This window comes from Mustela nivalis, assembly GCF_964662115.1.
Source record: "Mustela nivalis genome assembly, chromosome: 1".
NCBI classification, from domain to species: Eukaryota; Metazoa; Chordata; class Mammalia; order Carnivora; family Mustelidae; genus Mustela; species Mustela nivalis.
Window position 1 is genome coordinate 103,749,058 of NC_139020.1, and position 16,252 is coordinate 103,765,309.

Here is a 16,252-nt window from a genome sequence, read left to right on the forward strand (position 1 = left end):
AGAAGGCTGTGCATGGGTGGGGGCGGGGGGTGGGTACATGGGAAATCTCAGTATCTTCTGCTCAATTTTGCTATGAACCTAAAACTGCTGTGTAAACGTCTACAGACTTGCAAGTAGAAAATGAAAAAGTTCTGGAGATCTAATGCCCAAGATAGTCACTATAGTTAACAACACTGTTTTATACACCTCAAAGCTGATAAGAGACTAGATCTTAAATATTCTCACTATGCACAAAAATAATTATGTGACTTGATAGAGGTGTTAGCTAGCGTTATGGTGATAATTCTATCGCAATATATAAATGTGTCAAATCAACCCACTGTACACCTTAAAGAATGCGATATGTAATTTATATCACAATTTTTAAAAAGCAAGTCTATTTAAAAATTGTGTAATTTCTATTTTGAGATGATTCGGAGGAATTTCTTAATATGTTTCTCACATTCTTGAAAACATAAAATTTTGTATTCTTCTTAGCCCACATCCCTTTATATTCTGACAGTTGTCTTCCCTTCTTCCCCTCAGAGCCTCTAAAAATTAAAGATCATGGAAGGTTCCTCGCCCTAGAGCCCGCGACAGAGAAATAACCCCACGGATCACAGGTGGACACATCTATCCGACCCCAAGGGCCTAAAGAGTCTGAGGACGGATCCCACATCACCCAGCAGGAGATGAAGGCGGAGAAAAACAATTGACCAATCGCCATCACTGAATTGACCAATCGCCATCCTTGAAGCCCTGCTCTGTTCTTTGATTGGCTTTAATGGTGACGCCCCGTTCCGAATTCCTTGCTCGGATTGGTCTACTTCTTGCTTCTGACCTGGATGGTGGCCAGAGGAGGACAAGAGACTTCCAGACAGAATGGAGGGACGATTTGGGTGACATCTGAGACGCAGTCGCACATCAACATGCAGCCGGGCTCCGGGGACGTGGCGGCGGCCTCTGTGGTCTCGGTGCTGCTGATGGCGACTGCGAGGAGCGGGTGGCAGCGCCTCCCGAGCCCGGCGCTGCGGCGGAGGTAACGGTCGCGCTCTGGGGCGGGCGATGTTTGGCCTGCCAGCGCCCAGAGAGGTGAGGAGGGGGCGGAGGACCAGAGGAAAGAATCCGCGAGACCCGGGGTTCTGCTTTCAGTCCCACCCCGAAAGGTAATCATTCAGATTACTTCTTTCACGTAGCAATATGCATTTGAGTTTCCTCCAGCCTTCCGTCTCCCCCCGCCCCACCCCAGTTCACCCGTCAGCCCGCTGCCTGCCTCAGTTTCTCTACTGGGGCACGGGGGAGATGGAGGACGGTGGAGCTGGGCTTGCCATTCTCCATGCTCCCCTCGCCGTGGAGATACCAGATTTGGCAATAAAAATTCCAGAGGAGGGGGACGTGGGTGGCTCAGTCGTTAAGCGTCTGCCTTTTGCTCAGGTCCCGGTCCTGGTCTGGGGGTTGGAGCCCCCGGTGGGGCTCCCTTCTCGGCCGGGAGTCTGCTTCTCCCTCTGCCCTTCCCCCAGCTCATGCTCTCTGTCTCTCTCAAAGAAATAAATAAGATCTTTTTTAAAAAAAATACAAGATGGGAGTTAAACTTAAAATTTCAGATAAACAATTATTTTTGAGTATAAATATGTCCCCAGCATAAAGAGAATTTTAAATATAAAACATTATTTATTTGTTATTTGTCTGAAATCGAACTGGGTGTGTTGTTTTTTATCTGGCAACCCCAGACTAGAATAACACTTGTACACCTCCTAAGCATTTACAGCCTAGTTCCCCAGCAGAACCTATGTGGGGAGTGTTGTTGTAATCCATGTTCTGATGAAACCTGGAGAGACTTGTCCAAGGTTATGCAACTAGTGGGTGATGAGACCAGGACACCTTAAAAATTTCAGTTCTGCTGTCCTTCATTAGGAGAAGACTCCTCAGGAGTTCTTATTGTTGGAATAAATCTGGTTAATAAAAGCAAACTTACCTCTCAGAGGGCTGGAGAGTTAGTTCTCCTCTATAACGCTTACTTTATATTTTAGGGAAGAAGTAACTGTATTACACTGTCGAGGAGTACAGCTCTGTGACGATGAACGTGTATTTTATAATTAATAAACAGTGTCATATCATTTGGCTCTGATGTCAGCATACAAGGTTATATTCATATGTATTGCAGGGATCCACACATCACTATGAAGGTAGGGATTAAGGCAGTATATCCTACAGAGGCTAAGGACTCAAATTCTGGAATGAAACATATCTGGTTCAAAGCCTTAGTTCCCCCACTTTGATGGTAGAGGCAAGTTACATAATCTCTTTGGGTCTCAGTTTCCTCTTCTTTAAAGATGATAATAATTATATCCACTTCATAGGATTGTCAAGTGCCTGGAATATCAAAAGCAATTATTTTAGCTATTATTAGCTATTACATTTGACCTTTAGTAAGTGTGAATCTTTGGCATACCAAATTATTCTACAATTAATTTTTAACTTATAAACTTTTATTTTAAATTTAAAAAGCCAAGCAATTAAAAATATTATGGATGTCTGAATTTCAGTAAAAAAAAATGTACTGTTCAATAATGGTTAAAACAAGTATTTTTTACCAATTTTACACCAATTTTACAAGTATTTTTTACACCAATTTTACCAAATGAAATATCCATAAGCTGGGCTAATAAAATATTTATTTAGCAGTCTTGTTCATTTTCTCCATGCATAATTTTTTATATTGTTTTTATTTGCATTGTGTTTTAAACAGAAGAAACTAAAACACCATGAGAAAGAAAATAACTAAAAGGTGACAGGTAAAACTAGAAAATAGTCAGTGTTTGTTTATAGTAAGGTAGACATAATATGCTTTAAAAAACCAGAACTCAAGCCTTGTAGAATTTTATATATTTTGCATATTGTTTTATTTCCTTAGTGTTTCCAGTATTAAAATAAGTTACTTTCAGCAGCATCTGGGTAACTCAGTCGGTTAAGATCTGACTCTTGATTTCTGCTCAGGTTGTGATCTCAGGGTTGTGAGATCGAGCCCTGAGTAGGGCTTTGCTACTGGGCCCTGCCTAAGATTCTCTCTCCTTCTCCCTCTAATCCTCCTCCCTCTCCCTCCATACACCTGCGCTCTCTCGCGAGCGCTCGCACGCACGTGTGCTCTCTCTCTCTCTCTAACAAAACAGTTTACTTGCAGACTATTTGCTAAAATTCCTCTTGGGAATTTTTTTGCAATTTTTCTGCATAAAATAACAAAACTTTTCCACCCTCTATGGAGGAATGTGGAACTATGAAGATTGAAGTTTTACTCTTAGCAACTACTCTTTATTATAACCCAGGTGATTGTAAACGAGTCACTTATCATATCTGATCCTTAATTATTTGTAAAATCATAACAAAAACCTGATTTTGGCTCCCCCAAGGTTTGTAAATGCTGTCAGTTATTACTAGCTATTTGTCTACCAAAGAAAACTGCGACCATGAATGAATCTAACTATTTGTCTTTGTGCCTGCATCAAGCTTCTAGAAGAGCTAGAGAAACTTGTCTGCTGAAGTCTTGGTACTAAAAGAAATTTGTGGTAGGCAATTTCACCTGAGCATTGAGCACCCCATTCTTTCAATTTATGCAACTGCTTTATCAGATTCTCTTCAGTCTTTTCAAACGTCTGACATTCCTTACCAGCCATTCTCAGGAATTGGCCTTAATGTTACAGAGGAAAGAGAATACCTGAGTTCCGAGGTTCCTCCCTGCAAACATTAGTGTTTCTATCCTTCTACCAAGGTCATCCATGTCATATCAAGGTTCAGTTTGGAGTCTCATAGTCCCATAGTAGTTTAATAGAGCATAGGCTCTAAAGCATTTTTCCTGAAAATGCTATTCTCCCTTTCATTAGGGACTGTGTTGTGCTTCCTTGCTGCACAACACACTGGGCTAGATTGGGGCCTGCACATCACACTGGCTTCTTACTCCACCTGTTAGACCACACAGAGTTTAAAGCTGGAAATCAGACACACATCATTCAGCAACGCAATGATCAATTTTCCCTCAGCTGGAGAAATTTTCTGCTGGGAAGCTCATCCTCAAAGAGAAAGCTGAGACCACTGCGTTCAGAATTCAGACGTGACATAAGGTATAGAACGCTTTTCTATTTCCTTGATTATCATGTTTTTGTGAAACTTCATTTAAACCTGCTCTTCTTTCTTAGACAGCATTTTCTGCAGATATGTTTTATTACCAAGTAGAACTTTGCACTCATAAAGGCTATATATACCTTAACCATTCCCCTAATGTTATAGAAATGGGTCTCTCACTGATGACCACACACTAGGTCTTCCTGTACCCTGTGCTGGTCCCTTCTGGTATATTTTGCTCACTCCTCCACATGTGGCTGTGTCTTCCATATCTGCAGCCACTTCCTTGGACACTGGAGATAGAGATAGAGTCGTGCTCCAGTGGACCCCGGCTAGCTGGCTCATGGTTTCTCCTTCTAAATCACACCCTGGAGGCTCAGATGCCCTTGAGTTCGCATGATTTATTGTTGAGTTGCTTCCTCTTCTCTTCACCATCCTATGACAGAAGTGTTGGTTTACCTGGAGACTTAAGCACCCCTGTAGAATCATGGATCTGAGCATAGGAAGGACCATGACAAGAACTCCTGGCTGCTGCATACATGAGTTGGCCTCCCGCCCCCCAACAAACACCCCGCTTAGCATCCTCACTAAATTGTGGCCCAAACTCTTTCTAACACTTCAGGAAGCTGGAAATCCATCACCTCTTGAAAGTAGCTTAGTACAGTTTCAGTTAGCCATTAGAACATTCTTCCCTCTAAATGGAGTCAAAACATGTGCTTTCCCAAATAACCCTCATAATTTTTCCCCAGGTTAATTTTGATCTTCAGAGCATGAGAAAAAAGAATCTAATCTAGTCATCCATTTTATATTTAAAATTCTTAATTTCCAGATTCATTTAACTAATTCTCATTGAGTGCTTTTTGTGTGATCTTTCATCTTCTAGTAAATGAAAACACAACTACATATTTCTCACAAGAGATTCTTGGGCTTGAACAAACTTTTCACTTTGCCTTCCTCTTTTAAAAATTAGTAATTAGCACAGATAGAAGCTCCAGATTAAATTACTTAAATTTAGCAGAGCTGGAGCTCCTGGATAAATCAAAGACCTCACACTCAAATGTCTGCAGGGAGCTGGCCCAGCGACATAAGTGAGTAAAAAAGCCAGTTTTTTTTTTTTTAAGAAAAACAAGGACAGGGTGCCTGGGTGGCTCAGTGGGTTAAGCCACTGCCTTTGGCTCGGGTCATGATCTCAGGGTCCTGGGATCGAGTCCCACATCGGGCTCTCTGCTCAGCGGGGAGCCTGCTTCTCTCTCTCTCTCTCTCTCTCTCTCTCTGCCTGCCTCTCTACCTACCTGTGATCTCTCTCTGTCAAATAAATAAATAAAATCTTTAAAAAAAAAAAAAAGAAAAACAAGGACAGGTAGAGATCCAGTGATGTGCAGGGCATATGCCCATCTAAAGAGGGCAGCCACTCTTTAGTTGCCATCAGAGGATAAGGAACAAGATTACAATCTACTATTTTTTCAGTGAAGGTGGAAATTTGGATTTGCATCTGAAATTTTCTCAGAAAGCATCTAATTCAGTTCGAAAACACTGTGCAAAGCAAAGAAAACAAAGGAGCTGCCAGTTTATAACTTCTGTTGTTTCTCTTCTGTAAATTATAAATGTTAGTAGGGTTGATATTCATATTGTGAATTTTAATTTGATGACTTTTAATTTGAAATGATTTTGGACTTACAGAAAAGCTACAAACGTGGACAAAGAATTCTTATATTCTTTACCTAGATTTCTCAAGTGTTACTATTTGTAACACATTTATTTTGTTCTCTGTATATAAACACAACTGCATACACACACACACACACACACACACACACACACACATATGCTTTTTCTGAAGCATTTGGAAGTAAGTTACTGACATTAAGCCTCTTTACCCTTTATTATTTCAGTGTGTGTTACCTAGAAATAAGGGCATTGTCTTACATCATAACACAATTACCAAAATCAAAAAATAGCAGATATGATATTGTTTATAGACTTTATTCAGATTTCATCAATTGTCCAACTTATGAATGTTTTACCAAAAAAAAAAGAAGATAAGTGGTTGTTTACTGGTCCAGAATCTCATATAGCATCACATGTTGAATTTAGTTGTTCTGTCTCTTTGGCCTTCTGCATTCTGGAACAGCTTCTCAGTCTTTGTCTCCATGATTTTGTAGGTTAGGTGATGAAGTGATTTTTGGTATTCACAAGTATATCCAGATAGAGATCTCTGCGTATACTAAAAATACATGAGTAGTGGATGGTTCCAATCACTGAGAATGGAGGCCAGTTTTTTAAATAGAATATCCCTCCATTGTGGGTTTGTCGTTGTCGTCCCCCCCTCCCCCCACCCCAACACTTCTCACAAATAAACTCAGGCTATCCATTTGGGAAAGAAATACCACAGAAGTGATGTTGTGTTCACCTCAGTGCACCGTATCAGGAGGCTGAGCAACCTGATCTCTCAAGTGTGTTGCCCTGAAGGTGGCTCAATCCCAAAGAACTCTGAGATCAGTGTAGTCAATCCTTGGGTTTGTCCTTCCCAGGGGATCAGTCCTTGTGTGTTAACATCTGTACCCTCCGGCATTGCTTCATGGCTGCCTGCCAGGGCAACGTAAATCCTCAGAGGCTTCAGGTTTCACAAAAGTGAAGAACAGCTTAAGATTTGGTGTGAAGTAGGGGCGCCTGGGTGGCTCAGTGGGTTAAAACCTCTGCTCTTGGCTCAGGTCATGGTCCCAGGGTTCTGGGATCGAGCCCCACATCGGGCTCTCTGCTCGGCAGGGACCCTGTTTCCCCGCCTCTCTGCCTACTTGTGATCTCTCTCTCTCTCTGTCAAATAAAAAATGAAAAAATTAAAAAAAAAAAAGATTTGGTGTGAAGTGGTGGTCCATTCAGAAACTTCTTTTTAATTATTGCCCATATGCAAGCATAGAGTTTTTGTTTCAAATTAAGCAGGAACTAGTTTGAAGGGCTCTATCTCACCAGACTGAGATTCCAAAACTTTCTTTTCTTCAGGGTAGACAGAATCCTTGACCTTTGTGTTATTGTTAAGTCTAAATGAAATTTTGCAGCATGAAAACTGCAATGATCTGTAATTAGTTGGGAATCTTAGTAGTCTGTGATATATCTGTGGCATGCTATTTTCAATGTTCACTGCTATTAGCTATGGAATAAAGCTTTTCTTAACAAAGCTGTAGGCTTTATGAAGATCAAGGTTGTATGTCATAGTTTCCTATTGGAAAGATTTCATTTTTGGTTTTTGGTGGTTTTTAAAAAATTAACATATGATATGTTATTTGTTTCAGGGGTACAGGTCTGTGATTCATCAGTCTTATATAATACCCAGTGCTCATTACAACACATACCCTTCCCAGTGTCCATCACCCAGTTACCCCAACCCCCAACCCCTTTAATCTTAAAGTAAGTGATAATCAGTGAATACATAACAGAACAATTTGCCTACTTAGAGGCAAAAACAGAACTTGTTTCCCTACTTACATATCCTGCACATAGAAGAATAATGCAGGAAATGTGTGTTTGGGTTCTCTGGTTCTCTAACTGGTATCTCGAGGAACTGAGGATCCCAAGTTTGTAAAGACACAAAAGTCTAATTAAAAATGAGATTCTGAAAGAGATTTTACCATGAAGCAGTTTGATAATTCTGTGTTTTAAACTTAGAAGAGACTCTGTGTTCACCTGCTTAAAAGCTGTTTGCAAACCAGAATCTGAAACTAAATGTGAGCTGTTCAGCATTTAGCTATGTGCTTCAGAAATTGCTTGCTAGAACTTGTTTTTCTACAACATAATAATTTAAGGTTTGACTTTTAGATCCAAATGGCAATCCCGGCACTTGACTACTGTGTGGAAACAACTTGTCATGCCTGCATTGTGGAAACAGTGTTCAAAATGAAATGCACAACATACAAGCTGAAATAGCACTTAGAGTTGTTGGTATTTCAGGGAGAACACCCAATACATTAAATACAAGATATCTTTGTAAGTATCACCGTATTTTTCTGTGGGCATTTTTAAACTAGTGATATTTGTGGTATGGGAAGGAAAATAATTAGCCTACCTATTTAAGCCAGCTGCCATGGGTGAATACCTTGACATGAAACTAGGACTTTTCTTTAATAAACTTTATATTTTAGAACAGTTTTAGGTTCACAAAAAAAAAAAATTGAGAAGATAGTTTAAAAAGCTTCCATACACCTTGTCACCAGTTTCCCATATTATTAACATCTTATATTAATATGGTACATTTGTTAAAATTAACTAACCAACTGACCTTGATATAGTATTATGAACTGAAGTCCAGAATTCACTCTGATTTCCTTAGTTTATACCTAATGTCCTTTTTCTGTTCCAGGATCCCACCCAGGATACTCCATTACATTTAATTGTCAAGCTCCTCTTGGCTGTGACAGTTTCTTAAATTTTCCCAGTTTTTGATGACCTTGACAGTTTGGGGGAGTCAGATATCAGTCAGATATCGGTCAGATATTTAGTAGGATGTCCTTGTATTGGAATTTGATGTTTTTCTCAAGATTAGACTGGGCTTATGGGGTTTTGGGGGGAAGAACCCAGAGGTAAAATGTCATTTCATCTCATTATATTAAAGATTACTACTGTTGATGAAGAAGCAGATAAAAATTCTGCGCCCAGGTATTAAAGGTTAAATCCACAAGACTTACCAGAAAGTAAATACAAGTATTCAGGTGGAGACATGATTTGTCTATTGCTGGCAGGTTGGGTTACTTGTTACAATATAGCTGTAAAGTGCTATATTGTCCTTGCCCCTGCTGAAAGCAACTGTTTCCTACAATCTCTGTCTAGCTCAATTCTATAGTAAGACAGGGACGCTTGGTCTCAAACATTATTCCTTCATTATTATTATGATAACTGTTATATCTGCTTAATTGATATGTCAACATAATTAGCCATCTCTATTTTTTTTTAAGGTTGGCTTGCTTTCTGCCTTAATGTCAATCAATATGTTGGAAATTATCAAGAAGTTCAAATTCTGATGAAGAAGGAAGAATTAACCCATGAAATTGTCAACATTTCATAATATTTTTGAAAAGGGGTAATGTTTTTCTAGTTGGTATACATAAAAATTATAGCCAGAATTTTTTTTTTACCTTCTTACTTAAGCTCTCTATTAAAATTGCAGAAACTAGTGTGATGTCTTTGTATTTGTAATAAAACCAGCAGATTAAGCTCAAGAAGGAAAGTAACTATACCAGATAATAGAAAAAGTGAAATGAACCTCTTTCTTAAGTCAGTCATACTTTGTTTTAAGATTTGGGATGAGAATATCTGTATTTAGGCAGAATTAATCTAATGAATTTCTGACTGGTCCCTTCCAATGAAAGGATGAGAGTTAGAAATCAAATGGTTTTTTATTCCCACTCTGATAGGAATTACCATTTTCCTCTCTGAAATACTGGAGGGAAGAAAATTGTGTCCTCCCTGTGTCAAATGACAGACCACACATGCTGTTCTTTTTCAGAGCATGGCACAAAGTGTAGACTGGCTTCTGAGAAAATGCATGCTAGGAATTTCAGTATCTGATGTGCTAAGAGTAATTCCTCCCTAGTATGGGAAGTTAAGACACTGTTAACGTGTAACCATTTCCTTAATGAACTGATGCAGGACCTAGTTACAATGTAGCTGTAAAGTGCTGCCTTGTCTTTGCCCCCTGCTCAAAATAAAACTGTTACCTTTCTAGCCTTGTCTGCTATGGTACTTAGCAGCCAGGGATGCATGGTCTCAGACATGTTTACCAAGTTGAACACTGACTTGATGAATGACTCTCGAGAATTAAGGCTTGTTAATATTTTGTGGGTGGTGATAGAAAGAAAGAGACATTATCAAGAAGGAATTCAGATAAGGGACAAGCCACATTTTGATTACTACCAACTTACTGGTATTTCAGTTCTTTATTTAACCGTATTTATCTACTGCAGTTGGTTTTGAGGGGAAGATTTTTAACAGTCTTGGTCAGCTATAGCTGTGTGGGGGAATGAAAACTACACTCCAGTAGTGAGGTGTATGATTTATATGTGGTTCATTACTATTTTATGGCCTGGAAGATGTGCAGTACTTGCTTTTTAAATCAGAATTTGAATGTCTACTATCATAATCTTGGGCTCTTGATTTTTATGAACAACTAGTTTATGGTTATAAACTATGACCTGCCCACTACTTGTGAAAACTATATTCTCAGCTGACTATTTGTCACCTTCATTTAGTATTTTCTTTTATTCCAGTGAAATTAATTTATATATTGTGTGATTTTGTTAGCCAGATAACCTTTAAAATCATGCATGTGAATGAGGAAAATAATCTTATCACCCAGTAACATGATAAGATGTATTTAAATTCTACTTGGGCAGATTTATGGTTGATCAGAACACTGTAGGAAAACAAATGTGAAATGTAGCCTAGACTTTGGGTTTTCTACAGTTGATATTCAAAGGAAAAATCAATAATGCTGTTAGATCTGGTTGCCTTCTCTTACACATAAGTCTTTTGTTGTTGTTGTTGTTGTTGTCCTGTTATTCATATCCCATGCTTTCTTGATGATTCTTCTATAATTGGGATTTTGTTAGCATTTACAGGTAGAAATTTACATCGACTCTGGCTTAAATACAGTGGTTTTATTACTAAATAAATTGATTATGTCTTGCTACTGAGGTAAGAAGAACTTTGTTTCAAGAAATAATAGGAGGCAGTGTTCCAGAATGGCATTGGTTTGATTTAGGACATGGTTTCATGAGTGAAACAGCATATTGTTTGGATAGAATGAGTCAGTATTTCCATATTTGTTTTTCTCTTGTCCTGTTTATTGGATCTTTTAAATTGCTCCAGCTAAGACATTTTTGATTGGTCATATTATCTGTTTTAGTAGAGAACTGCAGTGATAAATATATCCCAGCCATTTGTGTTACGTGTATGAGGTAAACTGAGCAGGAAACTGTGATAAATATAGGTTACCATAACAGATTTTTGGAGCTTCCTTACACACACACACACACACACACACACACACACACACGCACACACTGTAAAAAGTTTTAAGTCCTACACTTTGTCTGTCCAATAGAACTTTCTGCAGCGATAGAAATATTGCACATCTGTGCTGCCCAACAAAGAAGTGACAAACCACAATGTGGCTATTAAAATGTGGTTAATGCAACTGATTAAATGTGTTTTCTGTTTAATTTTAATTTCAATATCCACATGTAGCTAGTGGCTGTTGTTTTGGACAACATAGTCCAAACAATAGCCAACATTCCAGAGTTTATATTTGCAGTTGGTAGTTCCAAAATTGTGTCAAAATGAATTATGTAATTGTTCTTTTTGTTTAGTCCCTCTGCATCCGTCCCAGGCCGACAACTGCTCTTGGGTGGCCCTCTTGGGCACTGGCTTTAATTTCACTACCACAAACACAATGCTGCCATCTGCTTTATAAATAATAATACTTAAGATGCCTGATAGAATCTGATTTTGCAGCCAAAGGAATCCTTCTGCATATCTACAGAAGGATTCTTTTTCTTTTTCTCTATCTATTGCAATTAGCATCTAGTTAGAAGCACTTTATGTATAATCCTGGCAGATAAACCATATTGTCTTTGATAAGCAATATTCTGATTGATAATTTTTCTTTTGTTCAGAATTGGCAGTGGAGGTTGATTTGGGAGAAAAGCTGTGGCCATAAACATTGAAGATGAGCAGATTCTTTGTGACATTGAGACTTTCTACAGTACCACAGTGGAGGAAATGCCAATGAATGTGGCTCACAGCACTCACTCTTGTGAACTAAGAGATAACAATGTGCATTGTGTTTTTTTCTTTGGGGATATTTGAAGCTTGTCTCAAAGCTCATAATGGATCAGAAATACAGATTTTGATAGTAATGTTACTCTTACTCATGAGCTCATATGAGGAAGGTCATTGGGTTTATCTTCTTTAGAATTAGAATAATGGACTTGGATATTAAAGGTGGGATTATAAAAGTCATTCTTAGAAGTTTATTTCCTAGTTCTGTAAAAATGGTTACCCTGAACGTTCTCTGTCATCTAATACTATATTTGTCGCCTGGACAATATGTGCTGTAGAAAAGAAGCCAATTCTATTAAGCTAGTGTATCTGCTTTTATTGTGTAGTCATTAGACTGAATAGAACAAACTTGAAAACAGACTTGATTTTTTTTTTTAAGTATTTGAATTCTTTTTCTTTGGTATTGTGTTTTTATTTCATAAAACATTTTATTAGTGGTAAGTGTGCACTGGAGCCACCCCCCCTTTTTTTTTTAGATTTTATTTATTTGAGAGAGAGAGAGAGAGAGAGCATGAATGGGGGCAGGGGCAGATTCCCCATGGAATGCAGACCGATGCGGGACCCAATCCCAGAACCCAAGATCATGACATGAACTCAAGTCAGATACTCAACAGACTGAGCCACACAAGCACCCTGCACTGGAGCCTTTTGATAAGCACCAGCAACAGTCATATTCTGGGGATGAACCCCAGAAAAATTGCCATATTACATATTGAATACTCAATATACTGTAATAAGGCATATTGTATTGTAATAAGGAATATTGAATTGTAATAAAGAATTTTTTTAAGTGGTTTGGTCCTAATTCCTTAAAGAATTATACTTTTTGCCACAATTCCACATTTTCCAAGGAAAAAGATAAAAAAACAGCATTCTGTGATAAAATTTTATTCTAGTTACAAAACTACACTGAATGGATACAACCCATGTGGCTTTTCATAAAAAGTTGTAATAGTTCCAAGTTAGCTGCTGTTTGGCCATGGCCCGAAGACTAGTCAGTCAGTCAATTACAAATGTTCGTCAGCAACATCTGCTAACCATTATCTGCTTCGTTGACAAAGAAGAAGTATTAGGCTGTAAGATTTCTCCTTCTGGTATGGCAAACATGTTCTGGTATATACAAAGTAGCTACTTAACAGCAAGATTTTCTATGTTAATAATTAATCAGTAGGGGCGCCTGGGTGGCTCAGTGGGTTAAAGCCTCTGCCTTCGGCTCAGGTCATGATCCCAGGATTGAGCCCCGCATCAGGCTCTCTGCTCAGCAGGGAGCCTGCTTCCTCCTCTCTCTCTCTCTCTGCCTGCCTCTCTGCCTACTTGTGATCTCTGTCTGTCAAATAAATAAAGAAAATCTTTTAAAAAAAATAATCAGTAAAGTTCTTTTTCCTGGAACAATAACATAGAGTTGCTCTAATAGGTCCTATTGGGGAAGAATTGACACTGAGCATGATCCTTGTTTCTTCTTACTCACAAACTACTTACTGAGAAGTCTTTATGTTGACCACAGTTCATAACTGGTCAAAAGAACCACTGACAGGCAGTGACCATTCCACCAGCTGTTTTGATTGGTATCACACAGAAAGGACTATGGTGGTGAATTTCTAGGTGAAAACAACCCCCACCCTTGCTTGCCACTTTCATAAAACCACTGCTGTGACAAATAAGGCAAATGCTGGAATCCTTGGAGGTATCAGACCAATTAAAAGTCACATCATTGTCTTCAGAAAGTAAATGTACAAAAGGAAATCCTAAATAAGGAGAGGCAAGGGATGACATTTACCCTGATGATCACTCCCTATGAAGACTAGAAGGCAGCGGGAGAGAAGGACATAAAGATGAGGCAAAACCAAACAGACATAACTTGCATTTGGAAAAGGTATGACTACAAAATGTACTAGAAGGCCTTCCTTTCTCTGTCTCATGATGTGGATTTTATTTAGGATACAGTCATCCATTATCTGCAGCCAAGGACACCTTTGATTACTTCCTTGAACTTAGTACCACCAGGCACCACTTCCTCTTCCACACTCCCTCCATTCCAGGGCCTCACTCCCACTCTTCCTCCTCTGTACCTGGCCCTCTGCTGTCCTCTTCACTGCCTTTTGGCTTATGCTCTTCTAAGCATCAGACCATCTGCTCCCTGGATGTTTTCAGTCCCACAGCTCTGAAACTTCCATATGTTCAAGACCAAACTTTCCGTCTTGTTCCAGGGTACTTACCCCATTACCTTAAGCTTCCTTCTCTTTATCTAGACTTTGTCAGTGATCACCAAACTTGTTTCTCTGCCCTTGGTCTTGCTTTATCCAATCCAGGTACCACTCAGCCCCCAGGATGATCTCATAAAAATATAAGTTTTTCAGTGGATTTCCTTTCACCTCAGGATAAATTCTAAAGTACAAGGTTCCCCTGCTTTTGGTGTCACATCTAAAACATTATCACCAAGCCTAGGGTTATCTAGATTTTCTCCTATATTATCTTCTTGGAGTTTTATACTTTTGTGTTTTACATTGTGAGTTAATTTTAATGAAGGGTTTATGGTCTGTATATTTTTTTTCCATGTGATGGCCAATTGTTCCAACACATTTGTTGAAAAGACTATAATTTCTCTATTGTATTGCCTTTAGTCCTTTGTTAAAGATCAGATGAATACAGTTGACTATGTTTATGTGGGTCTTCTTCTAGACTCTTGTAAGGGAAACTATTTTTTTCTCCTCCACTTTCAAAACTCTACTTTCATAACGTTTCCTTCTGACACTTGCGGTCATCAAATGTTGGGGTTTTTCCCAACTCTGTGACACCAACTGGGTTTCCTAAAATTTAACTCAATCTGGACACTATCTAACCTAGAGATAAAATCATGTCCCACAGGTTAAGGGTTTGATCCCACAATACTGCCCCACACCCACACATTTCAGATGCCAAATGTAAATCCAGGTTATTTATGCTTCTGACCTACTGGCTATAAATTAAAGATTCCCGTGACACCCCCGGCCCCTTCTTGGGTTTGATTAATACACTAGAGTGGCTCACAGAACTCATAAAGACATTTTACATACCAGGTTACCAGCTTAAGACAATATAGGTCAGGAACAGCCATATGGAAGCAAGGCATAGAGCAAGGTGTGAGGGAAGGAACACTCTTTCAGCCCATCCATGCATTCACTAACACAGTAGCTCTCTGAACCCTGTCGTTTGGGATTTTCATACAGGCTTTGTTATGTAGGCATGATTGATTAAATCTTTGGTCACTGGTGACTAATTCAACCTCTAGGTCAGAAGGTGGGATTTAAAGTTCTAACCCTGTAATCACAGGGTTTGTTCCCCTGGCAACCAGCCCCCATCTTTAGGGGCTTTCCAAAGATCATCTCATGAATATAAACTCTGGTAGAGTTGAAAGGGCCTATTATGAATAGCAAAAGGCATGTTTTCACCTTTATCCTCTGGAGCTATTTCAGGAACTAGGAACAAAATAGTATAACAGAAGATGTCCCTATGACTGTATTGTAGGAAATTATAAGGGTTTTGGGAGCTATGTGCCAGGAAGAGTGGAAGACAAATATATATTTTTTGTTATAAATCACAGTATCACAGGGATGCCCGGGTGGCTCATTCGGTTACAAATCCAACTCTTGATTTCGGCTCAGGTCGCTCTGTGCTGGTTATGGAGCTTGCTTGTGATTCTGTCTCTCCCTCTCCCCGCTCCCTGATCAAGCTCTCTCTCTAAACAAAAAAATAAAATAAAATAAAACACTAAATCACAATATCACAGTTCTCTATTCTGTTCCGTTGATGGATTCATCTGTTCTTTTACCAATATGACACCATCTTGATTACTGTAGCTTTACAGCATGTCTTTTTTTTTTTAAGATTTTATTTAATTATTTGACAGACAGAGATCACAATAGGTAGAGAGGCAAGCAGAGAGGGGGGAAGCAGGCTTCCTGCCAAGCAGAGAGCCCGATGTGGGACTCGATTCCAGGACCCTGAGATCATGACCTGAGCCAAAGGCAGAGGCTTTAACCCACTGAGCCACTCAGGTGCCTCTTAAGACTTTTTAAAAGAGCATTTTTAGTTTACAGTAAAATTGAGGGGAAGGTGGAGTTTTCCCATATACCCCCTGCTTCCCTCATTATCACCTTTCTTTACTAGAGTATTACAGTTGATGGAACTACCTGGTTGATGGCTTCTCCTGTCCTCATTTGAGTCTCTTCTGTAAGGGCACTTATTTTATTCATGAGGACTCACCCTCATAACCTAATCACTTCCCAAAAGTCCAGTTTACCGACTGTATTCTACTGGGCATTAGGATTTCAACACACTAATTTGGGGG

The 16,252-nt window shown here is 39.1% G+C and overlaps 1 long non-coding RNA gene across 1 annotated transcript; it reads left to right on the forward strand.

Annotated features, from left to right (window-relative positions):
* Positions 1-821: 821 nt before the first annotated feature.
* Positions 822-13,287, forward strand: LOC309845274. The gene is made up of 5 exons (XR_014301176.1): positions 822-1,145; positions 4,014-4,094; positions 7,909-8,076; positions 9,042-9,166; positions 11,760-13,287. It is a non-coding gene; the product is annotated as an uncharacterized lncRNA (long non-coding RNA).
* Positions 13,288-16,252: the final 2,965 nt, after the last annotated feature.